We start from the raw sequence: 12,999 nt of genomic DNA, 5'->3' as shown, positions 1-12,999 counted from the left end.
AGGAGGAATCAGGGAGAAAAATAGAGAAGCAACAGTCAGAAGAGTGCCTAGTAGAATCTCACTCCAAATTCTGAAAAAAGTAAAATAAATGGCAAAGAAAAATGTTCACAAGATTTCACAGAAGCAACCAAATGAGGAAGGGACACAGACAGATTTTCTCAATCTCAAAAGTCATGGACGGGAATGGCATCCATAACATGGCAAAGCCTCTGATCCAAAAATGACCTCTTCCCCAGATGTTTTGTTGACACAAAAGAGCCTGAGAATTCTCACAATTACCCCCAAATCTAAAGAGAAGCAAATGAACTAATAATCTTATCCTTGCCCTTCTCCATCTGGGCAATGGAACAACAGGACAAACTCTGAAGATGGAGGCTCCACACTTAATTTATGAACATACAAGGATGACTTAAAGTGTCCCTTGCATTTGGGGTACACCTTTGGGATGGTGTGAATCTTGGTATGGCTATTTAGCAACACTTTAAAAGTGAGAGGACAATTCTGGTACAATCTGCCTCAGCTGAATTCTTCTTTCCTTCACCTTTGATGTTCTCATGCTATAGGAAAAATGGGTATAAACTGAAATTCTCAGCCCTCAAACTGAGGAAAACAAACTGAGCTCAAGAATACTGTCAGGCAGGGACACCAAGGCACTCATATTATATCACAGCAAATAGATGGCCCGACCAGAGGTGCCCAAATATTCATAAAGTGAGAAAAATGACTATTAACTTTCACAAATAGATTATGGGGGGAAAAAAAGTAAAGCAAGAACACATAGCAGACAAAGAATCCACTCAAGAAAAAAATGTAAGTAAAGTAACAAAAGGAAGTTCTCCATATGCTTTGAGTTTAGAACCCAGGAAATATTATACTCAGGAATATTATACCTAAGATCTTGCTCAAGTACAAAGGCAGCAGAAATGCCTTTTCAAGAATGGAAGAATTTAGTGGCAATAACATCCACCAGTTTTCTTGAAAAAACTACATGATGACAAAATCAAGCCAGTATACAGATGATTCCAAAAAATAATTCAGGAGTGGAGAAACCATTTAAAAGACTGCTTAGTGGTGGACACAGTTCATTTAGATGCAGAAAGAGTATTAGGATTACTGAACAGAATGTAAATATTATAAATCCTTATAAATATGTAATTATAAATAATGTTTACTGAATGCTTATTATACAGTGGATTCTTCATGTCAATTAGATTATTTACATTCTCCAATAACTCTATCCTTACTCTACAGATAACAAAAACTAACACATAAGGGGTTAAGTACACTGGTGTTCTGGTAACCGAGCCCAGCCTCCATTAAACACTATGATACACTGCCTCCCCAAACTAATTTAATTTAACTGAAAAAAAATCTGAAGGTGGGGAGAAAGGGAAAGAGATGTGAGATGCCAATATCATCATATTTTATAGTAGTGAGTCAATTAATATGGCCTAATATTAAGACTGTCTACTTTTTTTTAAAAGAATGACTCTGACTTTTTCATATTTTTCACAATTGCTTTTCATAATTATAAGGGCTCCCTAAGAGATCTGTCTGAGTGGAAAAACATTTATTTGAAGTTCAACAATTTCTTCAAGTTCATTTCACTTTCTTTTATTAAAGTCAAATAGAATTAAATTTAATACTTTTTATTTACAGGTAGCATATATTCATCAATTTTGTAAAAGCACATCTGTCTAGCTAGCCAATCAGAACCAACATTTTATCTGTATGTATGCCTAGAAAGTCGTCTGGAGTTATACTGACATAATAATGACAATGATGGTTACTTCTATGTGGTTGGATTTGGGGTAATTTATTTAAAGAAAAACATGGTTTCCTCCACTGCTTAAATCCTCTAGAATGAATAGGTACTATTTTATGAGAACAAGATGATTTTTTTCTTTAAAAATTAATGTTAAGAGACTGGCAAAATCTTGATCATTTTTGAGGATAGGTGATGGTACATGGATGGTAATCGTATATTTCTACTTTTGTGTATGTCTGAAAATTCCATTTTAAAATGGAAAGAGAAGAAAGAAAAAGCAAGCAAGAAAGAAAGTTAAGACCAAAAGCTAGTATTGGTAGTGTGAAAGAAGCTAAGGAAGAAAACTAGTTCTCCAGTGTTGAGTGAATTAGGATGAAGGGAAAAAGAATTACTGAAGTCTAAAACTAGTGAATTATTTGTAGACTAGTAAGTATACTGCACAGTTGAGTGGTATAAATCAAATTCCAGAACTCTAAGGATTGAGGAAGCATTGAAAGTAGTTAGTTTAGATACACATCAATTTTATCCTTGAGGTAGAGGGACACCAAGAGTTGGCCCAGATGTGAGAACTGAAGCACTGAAGTATTTTTCCAAAAAAGAGTCAGACCCAACACTCACCTTAACTGACTTCTGGGCTCTTTCCCATTCTGTGTTGCCTGTTATTTAAGATACTAATTTATAGGAAGAAGGAGAAAGGACATAGAGTGGAAACAGATTTATTTCAAACATGAAAACATCCTGAATACATTTGTAGAACCAGGAAAAGTTGTTGGTGGAAGAGAGGCTGAAATCGTGTAAGTGAGTGTGTATATGCCTGAGAAGAGAACTCTAATTTCACAGGATATCAAAACAAAATAGGAAAATAAGAAAACCATAGCCCCAATTGAAGATTCCCCAGGCACAACTGGAAAGCAGGCAAGAGAAGGCCCTTATTTCAACACCTGTAGCAACCTACAAGCAGCCGGGTTTCTAAAGTGCATTTACATTTCAGCTGTTTGGAAATTCAAAGTATTCCATCAGCACAAAAGTATAATGGCCATTCAGTTTTCTAAGACAAGTCACAAACACTGATTTAGCACAATGTGGATGAATACAGTTTAACTGGAGTTCTGGCTCCAACAAACAGAGTGCTATTTGGCACAACAGAAGGAAAGAAAACACCTTTTCTAGGCCCACATAAACCTTATTTGGGTATATCTTGTACCCACAGGTCTCATTCTGCCTTAAATCCTCCAATACAACTATCTACCAAGGCCTTGTTCCAAGTACACAATTACCTAACCACTCAAGCAACAAACAAGTAAGCCAACTCATTAAATTGCAACTCATGTTGGCTAGATAATGGAAATAAACAATTTCATTGTTGCTTAGAATAAGACAGTAATTCTTAAACTTTAATGTGCATTAGACTTTCCTGAGGTACTTTTGAAAAGGTGTACCTCTAGGGCCTCCCCCACAGGCAATCTCATTTCAGTGGCCCTTCAACCACACTTAGCGGAAACACTGTGCTACGATTTCCTGGTTTCGTGTTAAGACAATGCTTGTTAACACAAATAAATTTTAAAGTGAGGGTTAGGTCCTTAAGAGAATGAAATGAAGCATTTCTTACAGAATGAAGGAAATGTTTTGAGGCAGAACTACAGAGACATTTGGCCCAGCCTGGGAAGGGCCCCTAGGATCCTCTCTGTGCCATGTATTAATATTTAACACAATTAAAACCACAATGAGATATCACCTCACACCAGTTAGGATGGCCAACATCAGAAAGACAAGGAACAACAAACAATAGCGAGGATGCAGAGAAAGGGGAACCTTCCTACACTGTTGGTGGGAATGTAAATTAGTTCAACCATTGTGGAAAGCAGTATTCAAATAACTAAAAACAGGACCTGGGAATTCCACTCCTAGGAATTTACACAAAAAAAACAAGATCCCAGATTCAAAAAGACATATGCTCCCCTATGTTTATTGCAGCACTGTTTACAATTGCCAAGATATGGAAGCAACTTAAGCGTCCATCAGTAGATGAATGGATAAAGAAGATGTGGTATTATACACAATGGAATATTATTTAGCCATAAGAAGAAAACAAATCCTACCATTTGCAACAACATGGATGGAGCTAGAGGGTATTATGCTCAGTGAAATAAGCCAGGCAGAGAAAGACAAGTACCAAATGATTTCCCTCATTTGTGGAGTATAACAATGAAGCAAAACTGAAGGAACAAAACAGTAGCAGACTCATAGACTCCAAGAAGGGACTAGTGGTTACCAAAGGGGAAGGAGGGGAAGGGTGAGTGAGGAGGGAGGGACAAGGGGATTGAAGGGCATTATGATCAGCACACATATTGTAGGAGGAGTTATGGGGAAGACAGTACAGCACAGAGAAGACAAGTAGTGACTCTGTGGCATCTTGCTGTGCTGATGGACAGTGACTGCAATGGGGTGCTAGAGGGACTTGATAATATGGGTGAATGTAGTAACCACAATGTTTTTCATGTGAAACCTTCATAAGAGTGTATATATCAATGATATCTTAATTTTAAAAAAAGATAGATGCATTTACAATATACAGACACCCAGGCATTCAGGCTAGCTAGTTTTATGGGATTGTTACTGGCAGAAATTTGGGTTAATGGATAATGTCCCCACGTTTTAGTCTGGGTTCCCTAGAAAGTGGAGCCTGAGTCTAAGGAAGCCTAAAGGGAGGTGTAAACTCAGAGGGCAGAACAGACGAAGAGAAGTGAGGCAAGGAAAGGTCACTTCAGCTGTGGCTGTGTCAGGACAAGCAGCAGTACACAGGCAGTGCTCATGGAAGGCCACCCTACAGGAAGTGCCTAAGATTTTACTGAAAAAAAAAAAAATCTAACACACACCTTCATTTCACATTCACGGGTGAGGACACTGGTATTAGAATGCCTACTGAAGGGGAGGGAAAAGGTGAGTTCATTCATTCATTAGAGGCTTTTCTCACAGATGGCTTTTTCTAGGCCTACTGCTTAGCTGTTATCTATTGCTTATCTAAACGTTTGGCTTACAGACTATGGAGAATTCATGACATTAGAAATATTCTGTCCGAAACTGAAGATACTTCAGTCCATTACCATCTATTTTATTCAGCTGAGTCAGCTATTAAATTACACAAATTATAGTCAATTCTACAGCATAATATGTACCCAATACTGATATTCCACTCTTGTGCTTTGGGATAACCAGGTCCGTTTTTCATGGCTGACATCTAATCTAATTGGCCTGTGATATTAATCAATCAATCAATAAATAAAAGAAATTATCATAGCTAATGATCACATTTTACTGCACTGGCTTGCAGGAAGGCCTGATTTTCTCAGCTTGAAATTTAAGTTAGAAGCAAAAGCAAATAAGACATATTTATCTGCAAATAACTCACATACCAAGGTCAACTTCTCAACTCTTTGCTGTTCAATTGTACTGTTTGTGCTCTTGACTTTTACTCAAAGGATGTACTTGATCTTATTAAAAGATTTCCTTTAATAGGATTTGATTCTGAAAAACTTGAGGAATGTGTTTTCATTAACGTCAATTGTACTAAGGAACAAGTACTCTAGGAATAAGATTAGTTGCATTTTATTTATTTGGATTATGATCATTTAACCAAATCTTCATGACTTAAAGGGAGACATAATACACTTAAATTAGAATATATATATATATATATATATATATATATATATATATATATATATATATATACATAGAGTATATATACATATACATACTCCATAAATATACAGAGTAATATATTTAATTATATGTTTAATATTATGAATATTGGACAGATGCAATATTTATTAGATTTCTTCCAATCCATCATCTGAGTCCGTGGTGTTGCAACTCCTCTAAAATAAAATTTAGAGATCTAACGCTGAATCATGTTTATGTTAAATGTGTTGACCTTAAATCTCTCATGCAAACATCATTCATGTAGTTCTTAGAAGGCTGAGCCATGGTTTTAAGAACAGTAACAATGCAACCTCTTTTCATTAACTCTGTAAAGCCCCTTCCCCCAAGCCACCACTGTCATCCTGCTCTTCTTATGACCCTAGCTCTCCTTTGTGCTCTACTGAGAATGCTTCTCTATTTACCTCGTCTCAATCTTTATCTAAAACAAGTCCTAGAAAAAACCAAAGTAAAAAAATATAAACAATAAAAACTTACCTTGAAGGGAAAGGAAAGAGCACAAAGTCACAACGGGATCCTTGCCAATCAGTTTGAACAATGGAGAGCCCAACTTACTGTTTGGCATATATTTAATTTTCATCAGAAAACATGGGTTGTGACAGACAAAAAGTTTAACTGGTTGTGGCCTGTATTAGTAATCAATTGCAATAATGACAAGCCCCTCAGCAGGCTGGAGCAGATAAGCCACTCAATCTAAATAGAGAAAAAAAGAAAGAAGGAACAGACATATGATGATGAACAAGGAAGAGGGGCTGTTCTTGAACGAGTCTGACACTGTGTTTCATTCTGGGCCCTCGCATCTCTAAGCAGCAGCTGATGGAGAGTGAGACTGTCCTCAGATAAGCATCTCAATTGGTTAAAAGTGTCCTCTCTCACTGGAGCTGCACACAAAGGTTAGGAACTTCTCTCTTGCTAAAACAAAAGGCTTTTCCTGGTTCTTATCTGCCCTGATTTCCCTGCAGTTCACATGGCTGACCTCTCCTTTCCTCCTGAAACCTTGACCTTGGCTTTCAGAACACAGCACTCTTCTAACTACCCTCATGCCTTTCCATCCTTCAGCTCTTAATCACTTTGTTCTGCCGGTTTTCTTCACAGCCCTGTGCCATGGGTTTCCCCTGAACCCATGGCGCCTCCTCTTGGTACCTATTTGCTCCCACATTATGGTAAGGACTCCCACATCTACACTCTGAACCCCAACCTTTCCCCCAGGTGGAGTACAGTATTCCAACTGCCAGTGAACACTAATGATGGGCATTCCACTGCCACAGGAAATCTGACTAATCCCAAAAGGAACACACCTTGCCCAACTTCTACCTTTCATCAGTTGCCTTCTTATCCAACACCCTCTGATGTTAATGGCTTGGTTTTAATTCTTATCCAAAAAGTGCGATCATCTTTGCTCTGCTCTTTCGTCTCTAACCTTTGAGTCATTACAAATTCCTCTGACTTTTCTTAGGGGAAAACTTTCCTCACCCTTCTCACTGCTAACAACCAGAACCCCGCTTCACAGCTGTATTTACAACTGGGTCTGGATAATCCCTACCTCCAGCCTCATTTCCTTTAAATTTACACTTAAGGCTAATATTATTACCAGAAAAAAAAGTCATTCTAACATATCACTTTCACCACTTTTTTCCCATTCCCAAGAACCTATGGTGATGCCCTTTCATATATCACATCAAGTCCCAATACTCAGCTCCATTATCTGAGTCCACCCTCCATTCAAGTTTACTTCCCACCACTCCCTACTACTCTAATGTTAAAACCTCTTTTTTTCCCCCCAGCAAGCTATACTCCACCTGTCCACTTCCCTCCTCCCAATCCCAAATGTCTTCAACTGTTTGGTTTTGCTCCTAGCACATTTTTCTACTAAGAGAAATGGGGACTTGGAAACTTCAGATGGTACTTGTTCAAAGACCATTTGTCTAGTTGTACTACAGAAGGATCCATAAAGAGGAGAAGCAGCAGCTGAAGCTGGACAGGTAGACTGGGCTCAATAATGAAGATCCCTAAGGGCAAGTATGCCACATTTAGTTCTTTTAGAGACTTAGCTGTCAGGTAAAATCACTGAAACAATCACGAAATCCCAACGAAGCAAAAACAAGTAAAACAAAATACCAGCGTCTCCCTTGTAACCACTATGTATGAGATCTGTAAGAATAAACATTTCCTGCCATGGGAAATTTGCCACAGTGCCCCACAGATAAAAGCAATTCCTCTGCTTTCATATATTAACCAAAAGGTTCAAAAGCAAGGCGGCAACAAGCTCTGCTAAGCAAAGCAAACCTTTCCTCTGACAAAGGTCGGAAAGACTTTTCTCAGTTGCCCAAGTCAACCCACGCCAACTTGGAATTCTTATTATTGGGGATTTTTGCAATTAAAAAGCTGTCTTGATTGAATTTTAAATTGGTGTTTCTGAAAAGATTATCATCTTAATAATGAGTTAATAGAAGTAAACAATCTGTGAAATGGGCTGGTTAAAGCTCAAGTAGAAATTCATAAGGAAGAAAAGAACAACAGATGACAATCAGTTTTGTCATGCTTCAGTAGTCATCTGGAAGTATTGCTCAAAGAGTGAACAGGTGTTAACAGATCCGGTGAGGAGATTTGCATGGAGTTTCTTTGAAGAAGGAAAGGGAGCTGGAACCACATACCACAGGCAGTGCAATAGGGGCATCTGAGATCAACCGGTGCCTCTGTTTCCTGAGGCAAGGGAAAAGAGTGAGTTGTTCCCCAAATTATTTAGGAGAATAACAACAGCACACACTTATCAAGGGTTCTGTGCCAGGCCTTTCATTCACACTGTCTATTTAACCCTTTTAGTGACCCTATGAAAGAGGTATCATTATCTTAACATCACCTATCAGGAACCTAAGGTGAGAGAAGTAACTTGCTCCTGATCACAGTTATTATGTTCCAAAGCAATACTGAAATTCAACAGGACTCTATGCTCAGCTACTACGACTTCACAGTGCAGAGGGTGGTACGAGAGCAAGATGGCAGAACAGACGCAGCCAACCAATTGACATTTATTAACAGCAGAGTAGGCCCTATGCTGGGGACTAAAAAATGGACCACCGATGCCACACACACTATAATGGCTATGATCAAAAAGACAGACAATAACTAGTGCTGACAAGGATGTGGAGAACTTGGAACACTCATACATTGCTGACAGGATTGTAAAATGCTGGAGCCACTGTGGTAAACAGTTTGACCATTCACCAAAATATTAAACATAGAGTTACTACATGACCCCACAATTCTACTCCTAGGTGTATACCCAAGAGAACTGAAAACATGTGCCCACACAAAAGCTTCGATGTAAGTATTCATGGCTGCATTATTTATTATAGCCTATAAATATATAAAAGTAGAAACAACCCAAATGTCCATCCACTAATGAACCAATAAATATAATGTGGTATATCCACATGGAATAATATTGAGCAATAAATAGGAATGAAGTATTGATTCATACTACAATGTGATGGAACGTTGAATGCATTATGCTGAGTAAAAGAAGTGAGTCACAAAAGATCACATGTTACCTGCTTTCATTTACATGAAATGTCCAGAATAGGCAAGTCTGTAGAGACAGATAGTAGACTGATAATTGCTCAGGCTTGGGGAATAGGAGGGGGAAGTGAGGATTGACTACCGATAGATATTGGGTTCATTTGAGGGGTGAAGAAAATGTTCTAAGGTTGATAGCAGTGCTGGCTCTACAACTCGGTGAACATACTAAAAGCTATCAGATTATACACTTTAAGTGGGCTAATTGTAAGGAATGTAAATTTTATCCTGATGAAACTATTTTTAAAATGTGGACTAACAGAGTGCTTACCCTTTTGGAGTTCATATACAAGTAAACAGTTATAATATATAGATATACTCTACAATAACAATAAGCCTACAGTGCCTTAGCACAAAGACAGGAGGGTACTTACTCTAGCCTGGCAGCTAGAGTCATGGGCAGAAATCAAGAAAGTCTCCCTGGAGGAAGTCATGTCTGAGCAGACCATTCAAAGGATAAGTAGGACCTAGGTGGTGAAAAAGATAAAGTATCCTGCAGAAACATAAGCTGGGAATATCTAATAAGAGAAAGTTAATACAATGTATTCCAGCTGTCTCTGATTACTTAACAATAATTAGACCAACCTTTAAACCTGAGATTGCCTGTGCTTCACATTATTACTACTCTTACTAGCCCACCATGTAGAAAGTCTCAGAAAGAAGTAAAGGTAGACTCAGGAATAGAAAGTTCAGGTTCCCCAGTGGGGTAAATCTCCAAATACAGGGAGAAAAACTGGAAGTGTCAACCACCCACCTTCCCATATTGAAGGTCAATACAGAATTGAAAGTCTTTGCATGAAGAGGTCTGTCTATCCTATGGACTGGGAATGAAAGACAGCCAGTCTACAGATAATTGGGTGCCACCCTTAATAAAAAAAGAAACTATGTGATGAATAAACTTTTAGCAGATCATGACAGTTCTGTTGAAATTAGGGAAGGTAATGTAAAACTGAATGCAAACTGGAACCTGGGAGTCCCCTCAAAGTCTCTAAAACAGAGTTGGTGAAGTACTTATCAGGGTTTTCTAGTGCTGGATAGAAGGGTGTTGTGGATGAAGGTTTTAAAGGACAGAATCATCTCTAGAGAATAGAATGGAATTGGCGAAGCTCTTTTTGTTTTCAGTTTACCATTCTTCTTACCTACACCTGGATCTCCTGAGCAGGATTATCACCTGCACATTTTCTCAATCTGGGCTTTGTCTACATGTATGACCAATTTTAAATGAATGACTTAGAATTCTAGTTTATGAACCAGTTTTGTGGGTGTGGTTGGCCTTGCACTAACTCACTAGACCGTAAGAGTATACTCCTCTCCACCAAACCAAATGATTTATGTATCTAGGTATCCAAATTGGCCAGTTTCAAGGCTATCCATGGAGACCCCACACAGACACAGCTTCCAGCAGAAGTGGGCAGAATCACCTGACGACCTTACTCTGCTAGTCACAATTCTTAACAGTAAGTAAAAATTCAGAGCTGGAGACTCACCTTCTTTACTTCTAAAACCCCTACCCACAAAAAGCCTCACATGGAGTACACTTGGGTAACTGGAAACTGTAAGAGGACCTTACAGGGTGTGTGAACTGATAATGTTAAACTCAGAGCACATACAGACATTTAAGCGGTGGCCTTTAAACATAAGCTACCAAGTTAACGTAATAATGAACTGAAATCAAGACTACAGTTATATTATACAATAACAAGCCTACATGACTTCCCCTAACACATGTGCTTTTAAATTGAATTAAAGAATGTCTAGCATGTTTTCCCTCTAAATAATCCACATGAAAATACTTGTCATTCTTCAAATGCTTTTGTTTACTGCCTGCTATACAGGAACATAAAACTATGAAAAGTATTACCAAGATAAAAGAATATATATCTAGAATCACAAAGCAGGGAATTTAAGAATTATCTGAATCTACCCCCACCCCAAACAGATAGCTAAATAAGCAGATAAGCATTTTATTTTTCCCAGAATAAAGTCAGAAAAACCTTGAAAAAGACGTCTGTCCTTGCTTAGCCTTTTCATTGAAAGGTAGGAACTAAACATGGAGAAAGCTTTTAGGCTTTGCTAAAGCAGAGACGGAACAGTGAAGTTATACTGCAACCCAGAAGTTACAGTAATTTTTATCTGAGATCAATGTGGTGAAGAAACATCTTGGGCATATCTGAGACATGTCCTGGAATAGTGTGGGGTAATACTAATCATAAGGCCAGAACCCATCTGAGCTCTGCTGGCTTAGTCTCTGACCAGAGGTCTGGGCAATCTTCATCTTTCTGAGTCTCTTTCCCATCTACGAAATGGGATAATATACATCCCTCTGAAAGGTTTTGTGGGGATTAATTGCATGGTTATCCTTAAGCACTCATAGTCTAAATGCTTTACCTTAATACTTAATAGATTGGGATCAATATTAAGATGAACTCTGAAAGGCCAATGAATGAATGGTATTCACCTGAACCCCAGCACAACCCACAACACCACAAAGTCAATTCTAGACCAACAGGTCAATTATAACACAATAGGATTTTGAAACAAGGCCAGCACTGGTCATCTCAACATGTAGCTCTTGGAAAACTATACAATGACAGTTCAGCTTCTCTTCAAGTTATGACACATTAAATATTTTTTAAAATTGACCAATATCCACAGGAATTTGGTACATGATTGATAATATGCATTTTAAACTATTGGGGAAACTATATATTATTCAATAAAGTATTAGCACAAATGGGTAACCAACTGAAAAAAAAATTAATTGGAATCCACATCTCATTTTATCCCAAAATAAAGTTCAAATCTCTCAATAAGTTAAATGTAAAAATGAAATTATAAAAGCATTTGGTGGTTGGAGGAAACTGAGTAGAAGGTCCATGGATCTCTCTGTACTGTGTAAATTCCTGTAAGTCTATAAGTATTTCAAAATTAAAAGTTGCCAAGAAAACTTGGTGAAGCCTGAGATGATTATTTAAACTACTGAAACAGAGAAGGCCTTTCCAACCATGACACAAAGCACAGAAATCACAGGTGCAAAGATTAATTAAATGTGCCCACTTAAAACTGATGTTTGTGCTTGTCAAAAGCCTAAGCATACAAAGTCAAAAGAGAAATCAAACAGAAAGAAAAAATACATGCACCTCATATCCTAGAGGGCTAATTTCCTTATGTACAGACTGACAACAAATTAGTAAGAAAAATGCCTATAACCCAAAAGAGAAATGGATAAAAGGTATGAACAGTTTATAGACAAGAAAACAGAAATAACTCTAAAATATACACAGTAAGATGCCCAACCTTACTCAGTAACATGACAAATGCAAATTTAAATTAGAATGAAATGCCATTTTTACTTATCAGATTGGCAAAGCCCATAGTTTGGCAACAGGCACTCACACATTGCTGGTGGGAATGTGGATTGGTATAGCCTGTGTGAAAACAGTTTGGCAATATCTTTGCAATGCAAAGATCCAAAAATACTTAACATTTGTGTGAAAGGTGCACATATGAGATTTTTTCCAACAGTTTTTTAATAGCAAAAAAAACTATCCAAATGCCCACCAATATGTGAGACTTGCTAATAAAGTGGTATATTCTTACCAGGGAATACTACGTAGTTGTAAAAAGGAATGGAGTACCCCTACCCGTGCTTCTACAGAATAATTGCTAAAATATATCATTAATGGCAGGTACAAGATATCTACTTCCTTGTATATGTACAGAGTGTCTCTGGAAGGATCAGTCAGAAATTGGTAACATTGGTTACTTATTTAACAAAGTCAAAAAAATTTAAAAAGTAGTAATAAATATTATTATTTCCTAAATTTTATGGCCAAACATAGAAGGTAGTGAACCAAACAGTAATGATCATAATACACACATTTGCTAAATCCTTGGTATAGGGTTTGAAGCCACAGCATACTAAAAACAAATTA

The 12,999-nt window shown here is 37.6% G+C and overlaps 1 protein-coding gene across 4 annotated transcripts in view; it reads right to left on the bottom strand.

Annotated features, from left to right (window-relative positions):
- The window catches only part of ELOVL7 (ELOVL fatty acid elongase 7), an 87,407-nt gene that overhangs the window by 50,888 nt on the left and 23,520 nt on the right, over window positions 1-12,999 (bottom strand). Inside the window, exon 1 of one of the 4 annotated variants that reach the window (XM_057494987.1) lies at window positions 5,966-6,117. The exons of the other annotated variants lie outside the window; for them this stretch is intronic. The gene's annotated coding sequence lies outside the window, so the exon portion shown is untranslated. Of the gene's footprint in view, window positions 1-5,965; window positions 6,118-12,999 lie in introns of those variants that run through there. 4 annotated transcript variants of the gene reach the window in all.

Source organism: Manis pentadactyla, chromosome 2, assembly GCF_030020395.1.
Source record: "Manis pentadactyla isolate mManPen7 chromosome 2, mManPen7.hap1, whole genome shotgun sequence".
NCBI classification, from domain to species: domain Eukaryota; kingdom Metazoa; phylum Chordata; class Mammalia; order Pholidota; family Manidae; genus Manis; species Manis pentadactyla.
Note: the sequence above shows the minus strand (reverse complement) of the source record. Positions and strands in the feature narration are given on the sequence as shown.